Source organism: Mobula birostris, chromosome 14 (genome assembly GCF_030028105.1).
Source record: "Mobula birostris isolate sMobBir1 chromosome 14, sMobBir1.hap1, whole genome shotgun sequence".
NCBI lineage: Eukaryota > Metazoa > Chordata > Chondrichthyes > Myliobatiformes > Myliobatidae > Mobula > Mobula birostris.
The window spans coordinates 89634515-89647877 of record NC_092383.1 but is presented as its reverse complement, the minus strand read 5'-3'; the positions used below and the strand labels follow the sequence as shown (position 1 = coordinate 89647877).

The window sequence follows — 13363 nt, the reverse complement described above, 5'->3', positions numbered from 1 at the left end:
TGACCAACCCGGTAAGTCAGGTCCAACAGAAACTGACAAATGAACACCAGTCTGACAGTGACCCACACGCCAATGAATGCTTAAACAATGATACAAATTATTGGCAACATCCAAAAAAACCCATTCATCCATCTGTACATTCCTCATTGCTACATTTTGCATTTTACATATACTAAACCACTTACTCAAATGAATTATTAGAAATCATCTGTCATAGATAACGAGTACAATGTAGCTGGCATTCTTCATTGTCTTAAAATAGCCTGGAGCTTTCAAAATGATTTTTACTGGTTTTTACGGAACTCAGTTGAAAGAAATATACAGAGGCTGTGCTACTTCCCGACTCACAGGTCACCGAATGGCTTAGTCCTTTCCTCCTTAGTCCAATGCAGATCGTCATTTAAATAAAACAAGCAAATCATTTTCTAACTGCAGTATAAGCTACACTCTGACAGTGTACCTGATGACTCATTTCACTATTTAAGCAGTGATCAGCAGTCTGTGTGTTCCATTATACTGAGAGGTAATGCACGCTGATTTGTAACACCTGAGTACAAACATAGTCCACCAGAACTTGTTCATGTTTTGAGGTAAGTTAGTTCCTTGAGTATTTTTAAACTAATGGGATTTAATCCTGACTTAGTATGTATCTATTACATCTTTTATCAATAGTTCTTAAAGATATTGTTCAATCTACTTATAATAGCCATCAAAGTCAACTAGAATTCTATTTCTAAATTTTAAACCTCAGGGAATGAAACTTGATTCGTGGTTTTAAGCAAGCACATTGTATTTGTGTGTTGAATATTTATGCAAGACAGGTAAGAATTATATACTCCTGGCTCCTCGTTCTTGTGAATTGTTGGCATTGAAAGATTTATAGGGTTTGTGTTTTAATACTGAAACACGCTCTTATCCATTTTAACAATTGGAATATCCAAGGATAATCAGATTGCTTCATTTAATTCTATGTGTTATGGCACGATGGTAGATCATAAATCTGTGCTCTGCAGTGCTACCTGGCATTTGGCTGTTGTGTCTGAGAAGAAAAATGGGGTATTTGCATCTCAGGAGAAAATGTTTCAACTGGCGACGGTGCCAGCACAGTTCAAGCAACCCCTGACAGTCGTGAGACACCTGTCCTTCCAACTTATTTCTGCAGTCTCAATACTGACAATCAATTCAAAGAATGATCTGAAGAAAATACACACTCAGTAAGAGAACTTTGCAAAGTATTATGTCTGACTTTGAACAGGAAGGTATGGGAACAGCCACAGTTCCTCTCTCACTCTTTCTTTATAAAGACTTTTATTTATCAACTAAGAATTGGCAAGAGATACCTTTTTGCAAAGTCCTTTGAACAGGTCAAATGGAAAATACATACTATCGCACTTTTAAAAGTTTGCCAGTGTGTTTGTTCTTACTACAGGGAAAGGTTCTGCATTAGGAAATAAATCATTCATTCTACCTTCTGTCCGGTGAAGTTAACACAACTAATTGTACTGTGTAGTCCTTTGCACTCTGTTCCACCCATCAATTCCAGCTTCAAACGGCTGCCCCCTACTGCAACAATCAGATTGCCATAAATTAAGGTATTATATCCTGAGTGAGACTGGCAATGAATGTCTTAACATACAGATAGCTTTATTGCACCAAGTCCATGGAACAAGTATAATACCACCAAGCTTACTGCATGTAGGGTTCCTGTTGATAACAGAAATATGAGATTTGCAAATGACTGAGGCAACCACTCATCCATCAGGTTATAGGTAAGGTTTGATTCTAAGTTCCTTTATAGACATACAGTATTTGAAACAAGGTTGTACGATTCTAGGATTTCTACTGAGCGAAGGCTTTTGCAAACTCATTTAAAACTGTGCACGCTCCTTATTTAAGACATAATCGCAACAGTATGTTAGAATGGGAATTTTGTACCTCTGATCTCTTTTTTCTCCTTAAACATTTTTTCTTTCAACATTCTCCCATGGATGCTTGAGCATGTGTTAACATTACTTCATGAATTTTGCTTTGATGACTCACTCGGATGGCCATTGTTCAAGAATGAGAGTAAGTGATGAGTCAGTGTAGATTAACTATTTCTCCCATAGGAGTGTAATCATTGGCCATCTCCCATGTGCACATATTGTCCAACAGGGATCAGAAGACATATATCAACAAAGGTGAATAAGCAAAGTTTCTTCCTCCTAGTCCAGAGTTATTAGCGTCCAAAAATTATCCAGGTGTTGTGATATGAGTGCTGAGGAAAGTATAGTACCCATCAGATTTTGTACCAGAACAGCACATACGAAATGCTGGAAGTACTCAGCAGGTCAGGCAGCATCTGTGGAGGGGTTATAAATGAACGGCTGATGACTCTGGCCAAGACCCTTCATTGGGATTGGACACGAAGAAGGAAGAAGCCAGAAAAAGAAGTTGGAGAGGGGAAGGAGAACAAGCTCAGGGCATGTAGGGATACAGGGAGAAGGCAGGAGATTGGGGCTGAGAGGGAAATTGGATCAGCCATGATGAAATAGTGGAGAAAACTCGACGGGCCAAATGGCCTAGTTCTGTGTCTATATCTGATGGTGTTAAGCTGGCAAGTGAGAGGTAAGACCAGATGATGGGGAAGGCGGGAAGGTGGTGGAGAGGGGTTGAGTGTGAATCTGGGAGGTGACCATCCCTCCTTCCTCTCCCAGCTGGCTTACCTACCCCCTGCCAGCTTGCACTCCTCCCCCAACGACTTCTTATTCTGGCTTCTGTCCCTTTTCTTCTGAGTCCTGAGGAAGGGTCTCAGCCTAAAACTGGTGATTTTCTTCCACTGATACTGCCTGCCCTGCTGAGTTCCTCCTGCGTTCGTGTGCGCTGCTCTGGATTTCCAGCATCTGCAGAATCCCTGGTGTTTAACATTTGGTTCCCGTTCTTGCCCCAAAGCTTCCTGTTACCCTACACTTAAAACGTCCTCAGCATCCATTGCTCAGCTTCCTTCCTACTACAACATTGCCACTGCATGTATCCCTCAATGGCCTTACCTTCCTCTTCCAACGCCTCACTTCCAACTCTTAACTAATTCATTCTCACCCATGCTTGGGCACTTGGCAAATGAGCCAGGATGCCCCACATATTCAGCAGCCATCAACGTCTCTTCTCCTTTCTACTTTGCCACTTTGCATTGCTGCTCACAAGCATATTGCTCACTTTAAAATGATAACTTTGAGATAGATTTTGAAGTAAAAATCTCCCGGTGTGAGGTTTTACTTCAAAATTGTCTCAAAGTTGAGGCTATCTCAAAGCTTCATCAGTGGCCTCCTCCACCTTGGTGAGACCCAACATAGGTTGGGGAACTGCTTTGTTGAGCACCTTTGCTCTGTCCACCACAAAAGGCAGGACTTCCCAGTGGCCACCCATCATAATTCTTACTTCCAAATCCCATTCTGATATGTCAGTCCGTGTCTTCCTCTTCTACCACGTTGAGGCTGCTCTCGGGTTGGAGAGAAACACTTAATATTCTGTCTTGGTAGCCTCCAACCTGATGGCATGAACATTGATTTCTCTAACTTTTGGTAATTTCTCACCCTCCCCCTTCTCCCTTTATCCATTCCCTGTTCTGGTTCCCCTCTTCCGCCTTCTCTTCTCCTCACCTGCCCATCACCTCCCTCTGGTGTCCCTCCTCCTTCTCGTTCTCCTCAAGCCCACTGACCTCTCCTCTCCGATTCCTCCTTCTTCAGCCCTTTACCTCTTCCACCTATCACCTTCCAGCTTCTCACTTCTTCCCCTCTCTCCCGTGCATCCACCCTCCCCCTCATTTGGTCTTAATTAACACCTAGCAGCTTGTACTCCCTCCCCTCCTCCCACCCTCCCACCCCACTTCTTATCCTAGCTTTTTTTCTTGTTATCTCCCTTCCTTTCCAGTCCTGGGGTGAAGGGTCAGCTATTTATTTCCTTCCATAGATGGTGCCTGATCTGCTGAGCTTCTCCAACATTACGTGTGTGTTGGTCACAGTGTTACTAATAAACAGTTACCTCTACTTGGGCCATGACGTGGATAAATTTATGTTGCTGTCCAGCACATACAGGTCCTCTAAGAGCTGCTCAATAATGGTATCTCATCAAAAACTGGCCTTACAAATAACTGGGACAATGTGTTAGCATTACATGCTTGTTATATACACAATAAACACACCAAGAACAAATAGTCCAGTGCATTAGATACAGTCAAGCTATAAATCCACATTAACGTGTGATCTTGTAGGTTTTAACTGTTGCCAGAAATTTAAAAGATATAATTATTAACTATTGTGGAATTGGCTTAACCAATCAATGAAGAGGATGGGCGATGGAACATAAACAGGAAGTTGTGGGATGCAAGTGACCAGATTACATAGCAGGGATGATATGCAAATTTTGACGAACTTTAATATATCTCCTTCCTGAAGTCAGCACAACTCAACCTGGTGTCCTATCTTGCTCTATCATGCTGACAAATCACCAGCTGATATCCCCACCTCCAGCCGTGCCTTCTTGCAACTAGCATCGAACAGAAGCCTAAAGTCCCACACCACCAGGTTCAAGAACAAATAATTCCCCTCAACTATTCAGTTTATGTACTTATTTATTAACCACTAAGCTACCGTGCTGCTGTTCTTGAACCAACACATGCACCCTGAATCATTGCGATCACTTTGGTTGCTTTATACTAAAAGTAAGTTATTTTTTTTTCTTCTAATTGCGTTCTTTCTTGTAAAAATTGTGCATAATTTATGTTTTTCTTGTGAATGCTGCTTATCTGATGCTATGTGTCTGTGATGTTGCTGTAAGTTTTGAGTACACAGGTACTTGTGTAAATGACAATAACTTCAATTTTGACTTTAATATATCCCATAGACATTGAGACTTATGATGAGGAAAGGTGCAACAATAATGTTTCATTAGGAAATTCAGCCACGCAGACAGGAAAAAATGTTCGAAGTTCAAAGTAAATTTTATTCTCAAAGTACTCATGTGTCACCATTTACAACCCTGAGATTCATTTTCCTGTGGGCATACTCAGCAAATCTATAGAATAGTAACTATAGCAGGATCAATGAAAGATCAACCAGAGTGCAGAAGACAACAAACTGTGAAAATGCAATATAAAGAAATAGCAATAAATAATGAGAACATGAAGTAACAAGATAAAGAGCCCTTAATGTGAGATCATTGGTTGTGGGAACACCTCAATGGATGGGTAAGTGAGTGTAGTTATTAGCTTTGTTCAAGGGCCTGATGGTTGTGGGGTAGTAATTGTTCTTGAACCTGTTAGTGTGAATTCCAAGGCTCTTCTACCTTCTACCTGATGGCAGCAGCGAGAAAAGAGCATGGCTGGGTGATGGGAGTCTCTGATGATGGATGCTGCTTTCCCTCAACAACGTTTCATGTAGATACAGGTACAAGTACAAGTACAGATAGATGTCATTTCTAGTGAGCAAAAAAGCCAACTGAAGCATTATCATAAAAGAAAAAGAGATTCTGCAGATGCTATAAATCCAGATCAACTCACACGAAATGCTGGAGGAACTCAGCAGGTCAGATCTGATGAAAGGTCTTGGCCCAAAACATTGACTGTTTATTCCTCTCCATAGATGTTGCCTGACCTGCTGAGTTCCTCCAGTATTTTGTGTCTGTTAAATCTGTTATATGACTTTCTCTTATTGTCTCACTACTGGATATGTAACAGTAATTTAAGGAGTTAAGCTGAAGGTACTAAGCAAACGGGGATTTCTTGATATGTTATTTTTCTATACAAGACACCAGTCTTCCCCTCTTCCATTCCAGTCCTGCTGAAGGGTCTCGGCCTGAAATATCAATTGTATATTTCTTCCATATATTCTGCCTGACCTGCTGAATTCCTCTAGAATATTCTCTGTTCCTCAAGATTTCTAGCATCTGAAGAATCCCTTGTGTTTACCCTAAAAACATTTTTGTCCTTCTACAATGAATTAACAGTAATAAATCTAAGCTAAAATGAATAAGATGACTGTAGGGATGCAGGATTCTAGTCAATATACCTTCTAAATGGTGGGATATGAATTGTCCATCCTACAAAGAAGATGCTAGTGAAAAGTAATTTTTGTTGGTGCTATACGTTTCACTTCAGGGTGTTGAATGCATGTACAATGTATACCCTCATCGAAAGGAAGCTAATGAAACCCATTCTGGCTCTCAGTAGAGTAATTAGTCAATAGGAAGATATTGGGAAGGGCCTAATCATGACCCATGCTATTACGAATCTGGAGCAGATGATGGATGGGCTGGCATTTTCCTCGTCATTTTTCAGGATTCCAATTATAGAACCATGCAAGAAAGCAAGTACATTTAAACTGTTAAGATATAAAAATATATTTGAACCTTTCTTTAAAAAGGCTAATTAATATATGTTGCTAAAGTTCAAAGTTCAAAACAAATTCATTATCAATGTACATATGTTATCATATACTGTACCACCCTGATGTTAATTTTCTTGCAGCCATTCACAATAAATATAAAGAAGCACAATAGAAATAATTTAAAAAACACACGCAGCAAAGATGGACAAGCAAGCAATTTGCAAAAAAAAAAGCAATAGAATGTGTAAAAACAAAAAGAAAGAAAAAAATCATATTAAGTAAGCAATAAATATCGGGAACATGAGATGAAGAGTCCTTGAAAGTAAGTCCATAGAGTTTGGGAACAGTTCAGTGATGGAGTGAATGAAGTTATCTACTCTGGTTCAAGAGCCTGATGGTTGAGGGGTGATAACTGTTCCTGAACCTGGTATAAGCACCATTTCCAGATATTTGAAACTTTAGTTGATTTTAAATTATATTCAAATCAGCAAAATTAGGGAGCTTATTGCTTCTATAATGGCATGGAATTCACCTGAGATTTTCACCTTCCTCACCAGATCTGAGACACATTCCGTGCAGAGAAGAGTAAGCGGGACCAACAGCTAACAGAAGTAGTTCCTTTGACATAGAACATCCAATGTGGCAAAGTGCACAGAGTCACTTCATAGGAGTGATGTTAAATAGATGACAATATTATAGAGGGAAAAAATGGATCAGCCATGAAGAAATGACAGGGCAGACTCGATGGGCCAAATGGCCTAATTCTGCTCCTGTATCTTACGGTCTTATTGTAAATGAAGGTATGAGGATGGAAGAACAAATGTTCAGTCATAATGGGAGGTTGTGAACTTCTGGCAGTTTCTTCCTTGTTATTTTTTGGTATTCCAGAATCAGGTTTAATATCACCGGTATATGCATGCAAGAAAGCAGGACAATTTTAACTGTTAAGATATAAAGATATAATATTTGAAACTTTATTTATAGTGAGGGTCGTGGGGTGGAGATAAGTCTCTACCAAAGGAGGTGTAAGACGTTCCTTCCCTCCGTTAGCCTGCAAGTCACCCTTGGGCAAGGTGTAGCACCTGTTTAGCCCCCCGATCAGGGTCACATGAGTCATGGGAGCAGGTGGTGGATGGTCGTATGAGCAGCTGCTGGATATCACAAGTCCTGGTTATGTGACCACTGATGCCAGGCAGACAATCTCTGAAGAGTATTGATAATGACGGGGTCACCCATCTCGTAAAGGCACTGCCCAGAAGAAGGCAATGACAAATCACTCTGTACAAAAATTTGCCAGGAACAATCATGGTCATTGGAAGACCATGATCGCTCACGTCATATGACACGGCCCATAACAAATGATTGATTTATATATGTTGTTAGCATCATGTTAAGACATTTGAAACGTAGGTTGATTTTAACTTATGCAAAGTTAAGGAGCTTATACTTTCATAATGGCATAGAATTCACCTGAGGATTTTCACCTTCATTGTGATGACAATGACCTGAAATAATTCCTCCTGTGACCTTCCCTACCAGAGCTGAGACATGTTTCACTACTAATTCAGTTTAATTTTTATAAATACATATATTTTCATAATTTATAGTATATTTCATGTATCGTACCATACTGCTGCTGCAAAGCAACAAATTTCACCACATGTGTCAGTGATAATAAACTCGATTCTGATTAACTCAAAGATCACAAACAAAGCTACAACCCACAAGACTAGGAAACTGGAATTGTCTAAGTTGCGATTTCTGGCTAGAATGCTCACAACCGGCTGAATGGCCTCCTCCCGCGCCGCAAAATTCCCACGATTCTACGATTCTATGTTTTGTTCCACTGCCCTGTGGTGGGGGAAGGAGAGTTTCTGAATCCAGCTTTCTCGCTGGTGTATTTTACAACCAGCTGAGAGTTAAATAATTGTTTCCCAACTGAAGCACTTCTCTTTGAAGTGGGGTAGCAACAAACACAGATCAGGTAGCGTGTAATCTTTCAAGCATTGATTGTTTTCTTCAAAGCCCAATATAAACGTGTCAACAGAATGGAACTGTGAACACAAAGCTACGGGGAATGTGAAGTTTTCAAAATGTTGTTTTGATATACACACTTTAGAATAGATCTCAACTGAGCTGCCAGCAGATGTCATAGAAAAAACTGCAACAAGGGCATTGTATCTTTGCAGTATTAACCTGCTTCCTAGATTTCATTTCAAGAGGACTAGAATATAAAAAGCAAGGATGTAATGCTGAGGCTTTGTAAGAATCAAGCAGACAACATTTGGAGCATTGTGAGCAGTTTTGAGTACCTTACCTAAAAGAGGATGTGCTGGCATTGGAGAGGGTCCAGAGGAGGTTCATTGGAATGATCCTGGGAATGAAAGGGTTAACCTATTAGGAGCATCTGATGGCTCTGGGCCTGTGCTTACTGGAGTTAAGAATGAGGTGGGGTTCTCATTGAAGCCTAAAGGGCTAGATAGAGTGGACGTGGAGAGGATGCTTCCTACTGTGGGGGGAGTCCAAGACCAGAGGGCACGGCCTCACAATACAAGAATTCCCTTTAGAATAGAGATGAGGAGGAATTCCTTTAGCAAGAGGGTGGTGAATCTGTGGAATCCACTGCCACAGTCAGCTGTGGTGGCCAAGTCTTTGTGTATATTTAAAGTGGAGGTTTATAAATCCTTGATTAGTAAGGGTGTCAAAGTTCAAAGTAAATTTATTATCAAGTACCTAAATGGCATTATATACAACCCTGAGATTCATTTTCCTGAGGGCATTTACAGCAAAAACAAGAAGCACAATAGAATCAATGAAGGGCAAACAACCAATGTGCAAAAGGCAACAAACGGTGCAAATACAAAACGAAAAAAAAATTATTATTATTGAGCTGAGAAAATAATAAAAATAATAATTACTAGGCCATAATGCAACCGGTCAACATACTCTCCACCACACGTCAATAGAAGTTTGTCAAAGTTTTAGATGACATGCCGAATCGTTGCAAACTTCAAAGAAAGTAGAGGTGCTGCCGTGCTTTCTTCGTAATGGCACTTATGTCAAAGGTTAAGGGGGAGAACGCAGGAGAATGGTGTTCAGAGGGTTAATAAATCAGCCTTGATAGAATGGTGAAGCAGAATTGATGGGCCGAATGGCCTTTCTGCTCCTATGTCTTATGGTCTCATTTCTTCATTACTACCACAGCACTCTCCTGACAAAGAGCGGTTTGGGATATCCTAAAATTGTGAAAAGTGTGGCATTTAGGAATCGCTCTACCTCTCCATTGACTGTCTCCTGTTTCCACTGCCTCGGGAAAGCAGCCAACTTGATCACAGACCCCTCCCATCCCGGTCATTATTCTCTCCTCTCCCCTCTTGCATCAGGAAGAAACTACAAAGCATTGAGAACACACACTACTAGAATCAAGGACAGAATCCAAATCAAGTTTAATATGCAGTGAAATGTGCCGTTTTGTAGCTGCAGTACAGTGAAATAGATAAAAAGAAAAATTACTGAGGTAAAATAAGAAATATGGAAAATAAATAAGGGCAAAGACAGAGAGCGAAATAGTGAGGTGGTGTTCAAAGCTTCACAGACCATTCAGAAATCTGATGGTAGGGGGGCAAGTTGCTGTTCCGGGCACGGCACTGTGGCGAAGTGGTTAGCACAATGCTTTACAGTCCCAGCAACCCGGGTTCAATTCCTGCCACTGCCTGTAAGGAGCTTGTACGTTCTCCCCATGACCACGTGGGTTTCCTCCGGGTGCTCCAGTTTCCTCCCACAGTCCAGATATGTACTGTTTGGTAGGTTAGTTGGTCATTGTAAATTGTCTTGTGATTAGGCTAGGGTTATGGCTGGGGCTGCTGGGCAGCACGGCTTGAAGGGCCAGAAGGGCCTATTCTGCATTGTGTCTTAATAAATAAATAAATACAATGTTGAGGATGGGTCTTCAGGTACCTCCTCCCTGATGGTAGTAATGAGAACAGGCCATGTTCTGGGCAGTGAGGGTCCTGAATGATGGATGTCAGTCCTTTTGAAGATGTCCTCGATGGAGGGAGATGAGTGCCAATGCTGGAGCTGGCTGAGTTTACAACTGTCTATAGCGTCTTTTTCAACCCTGCGCAGCGGAGCCTCCACACCAGACGGTGATGCAACCAGTCAGAATACTCTCCAGGGTTCATCTGTGGAAATTTGCTAGAGTCTTTCGTCAAATTCTAAATTTACGCAGACTCCGAATGAAATGTAGCCACTGGCGTGCCCCCTTAATAATTGCATCAATATGTTGGGACCAGGATAGATCTTCAGAGGCGTTGATACCCAGGAACTTGAAGCTGCTCTCCATTTCCACTGATGAGGACTGGTGTGTGTGCCCTCAACTTCCCACTGTTATCAGACTGTTTGACAAATTTCTTTTGTGATGAACATGAACTCCTGGTCTCTCAATCGGCCTCACCATGCTCTAGCACTTTATTTGTCTGCCTGCCCTGCACTTTCTCTGCAACTGCAACACTTCCTTTTGCATGCTGTTACCGCTTTTCTTTTCGTAGGACCTCAGTGTGCTGAAGGGCCCTCCGTTGGTCAGGGTTGACCATGGAAGTTGTGACCCTGCTGTCTGCATAATACACAGGCTAGGGCAGTACAATATGGAGGGCACGCTGTCGCCCATGCAGCAGGCTTCTCCTCTCCACGCAGCTGATGAATCCAATGGGACGGCAGAGACCAATACAGTTTGGCACCAGTGGCATCGCAGGAGTTGCCAGTCAGCTTTGAACTCAATATAGGACTGTCTTAGGGACCACAGTGCCAGATTTTTCTCTCAGGGTTTACTCCTGAAGCCTTCCTCATGAGTGGGTATAGCTGCAAGGCAGCAGAGGTTTGAGAACAGAGCCCCCTTTCTCCTTGATGAGCTACCAACCATGGCTGACATGGCTTCCTCGTTTTAAGCTGCCAGTAACCCGCCTTTGGCCCTTTTCCTGTCAGTAGAAATGGTCCCACCAGGCTGAGTAACTAAGCCACACGTGAAGGCCAGGAGCTGGATTTGGTCGTCAGAGGCTATTTGAGACGCACACCATTGGGAACATTTAATAGGTAGTCGGAGCTTTGCCTCACCACCACTTCCGGCTATAACAACTTTAAGGAGTCAATGTACTGATTATTGGTTATGTGTCCACATGGCAAGCAATACAGAGCTTTCCCCAGCATCTCAGTATATGAGACAAAAATAAACCAGTTATTATTAACAATAATTACCAGTTATTACTTACAAATCCACTGGTAGGAGAAGTGAACCAATGTCATTTGTCCTTTCTCAGGCCAACATCCTCAGTACTGGGGCACTAGTTAACCCAGTTGGCTCTATTGGGTATGCCATGGTCACTTAACTCTGAACTCCTGAAATAGATACCCTTTTCCATGCCTTGTTGGTGAAGATAGATAGGAAGATTATACGATGTGCCCAAATCCTCTTCAAGAAATTTACCAACCCTCTGACTCCTGGTAATACACATAAAAATTGCTGGTGAACGCAGCAGGCCAGGCAGCATCTCCTGGTAATCTCCGGTCTTTGGCCATTCAGAATGGAGAAGGATAATTAAAAACCTCGAGGCCACACATCAGAAGAATACAGAAGCCCTGTTAAGTGACGAGAGAGAGAGAGACCACCTCACAAACCCCCCCCCACCCATCCCACCAGCCACCTCCTCCCCCATTTCATGAAGAGCTGAGGAACCCACATCGATAAAGATTTTTAAGAATAGCTTTATTTGACACATGTGCATTGAAACATATAATAAAATGTGTCATTCGTCAAATCAAATCAGCGAGGATTGTCCTGGTGGCAGCCAGGAAGTGTCTCCATGCTTCTGGTACCTCAACTCAGTAACCCTAACCATTCATCCTTGGAATGTGGGAGGAAAACGGAGCAGTCGGGACGAAACCCACGTGGTCACAGGGAGAACCAGGAAGTACAAACACTTTACAGACAGCGGCGGAAATTGAACCCCAATCTTCCTGCTCACACTCTAAAGCATTGCGCTAACCACTACACTACCATGGCACCCTGTATTGGTCTCATTAGCCTTCCACAAAACTGAAGTGGAAACAAGAGATCCTTGATTCTGATGGACTACCTAAGAAAGTTTTCGTGGGGAGAGCTAGGATGGTAACTGGTAACTTTTTATATTCAGTCCCCCGTGGTCAATCATTTAGGATAAGAATTATTCAGCAGGTTATTCTACGTTAGCTTCAAAGGAAGAGAACAGGTAAGAGCCCCTCAGAGGGTGATGCATGCACCATAAGGTGACACGGTAGTGTAGTGGTTAGCACAATGCTTTACAGTACAGGTGACCCAGGTTCAATTCCCGCTGCTGACTGTAAGGAGGTTGGACAATCTTCCCGTGACTGCGTGGGTTTCCTCCAGGTGCCCCGGTTTCCTCCCGCAGTCCAAAGACGTCCCGGCTGGTTGGTTAATTGCTCGTTGTAAATTGTCACATGACTAGGTCGGGATTAAATCGGGGAATTGCTGGGTGGCAGGGTTCGAAGGGCCAAAAGGGCCTACTCCGCGATTTAGCTCAATAAATAAATAAATAAATGTATTGTCCATCCTGAAGGAGGCAGGCAAGAGTCAATGACGTGGCTGAGTCTGGAGTCACATCTCGGATCAGAATCAGGTTTAATATCATTGGGATGTGCGGTGAAATTTGTTGATTTGTGGCACTAGCAATCGCTCTCACTGGAGGCTGGAACTACGCAGAGGTCTAAAAAGAGGAGAAGAGAAGCTGAGGCTTGCTGCTGAAGAAAAGTGCACTCATCAGAAAAACAGCACCAAGCCAACACTGGAGGGCAGCGCCATCAAGTGCAGTCGCTGCAGCCGAGACTGTCACTCCCGTGTGGGACTCTACAGCCACAACAGACGCTGCTCTAACACAGACTGAAGCAAGACTTTCCAGGCGCAGATCCATGGTCTCACAAGACTAATGGATGCCACCACACTGGTGGTTGTC

At 42.4% G+C, this 13363-nt stretch overlaps 1 protein-coding gene across 3 annotated transcripts in view; it reads left to right on the top strand.

Moving 5' to 3' along the window:
• Positions 1-483: 483 nt before the first annotated feature.
• LOC140209543 (solute carrier family 26 member 9-like) overlaps positions 484-13363 on the top strand; it is a 153914-nt gene continuing 141034 nt past the window's right edge. For all 3 annotated transcript variants that reach the window (XM_072277806.1, XM_072277804.1, XM_072277805.1), the window contains exon 1: positions 484-590. The gene's annotated coding sequence lies outside the window, so the exon portion shown is untranslated. The remainder of the gene's footprint in view (positions 591-13363) is intronic.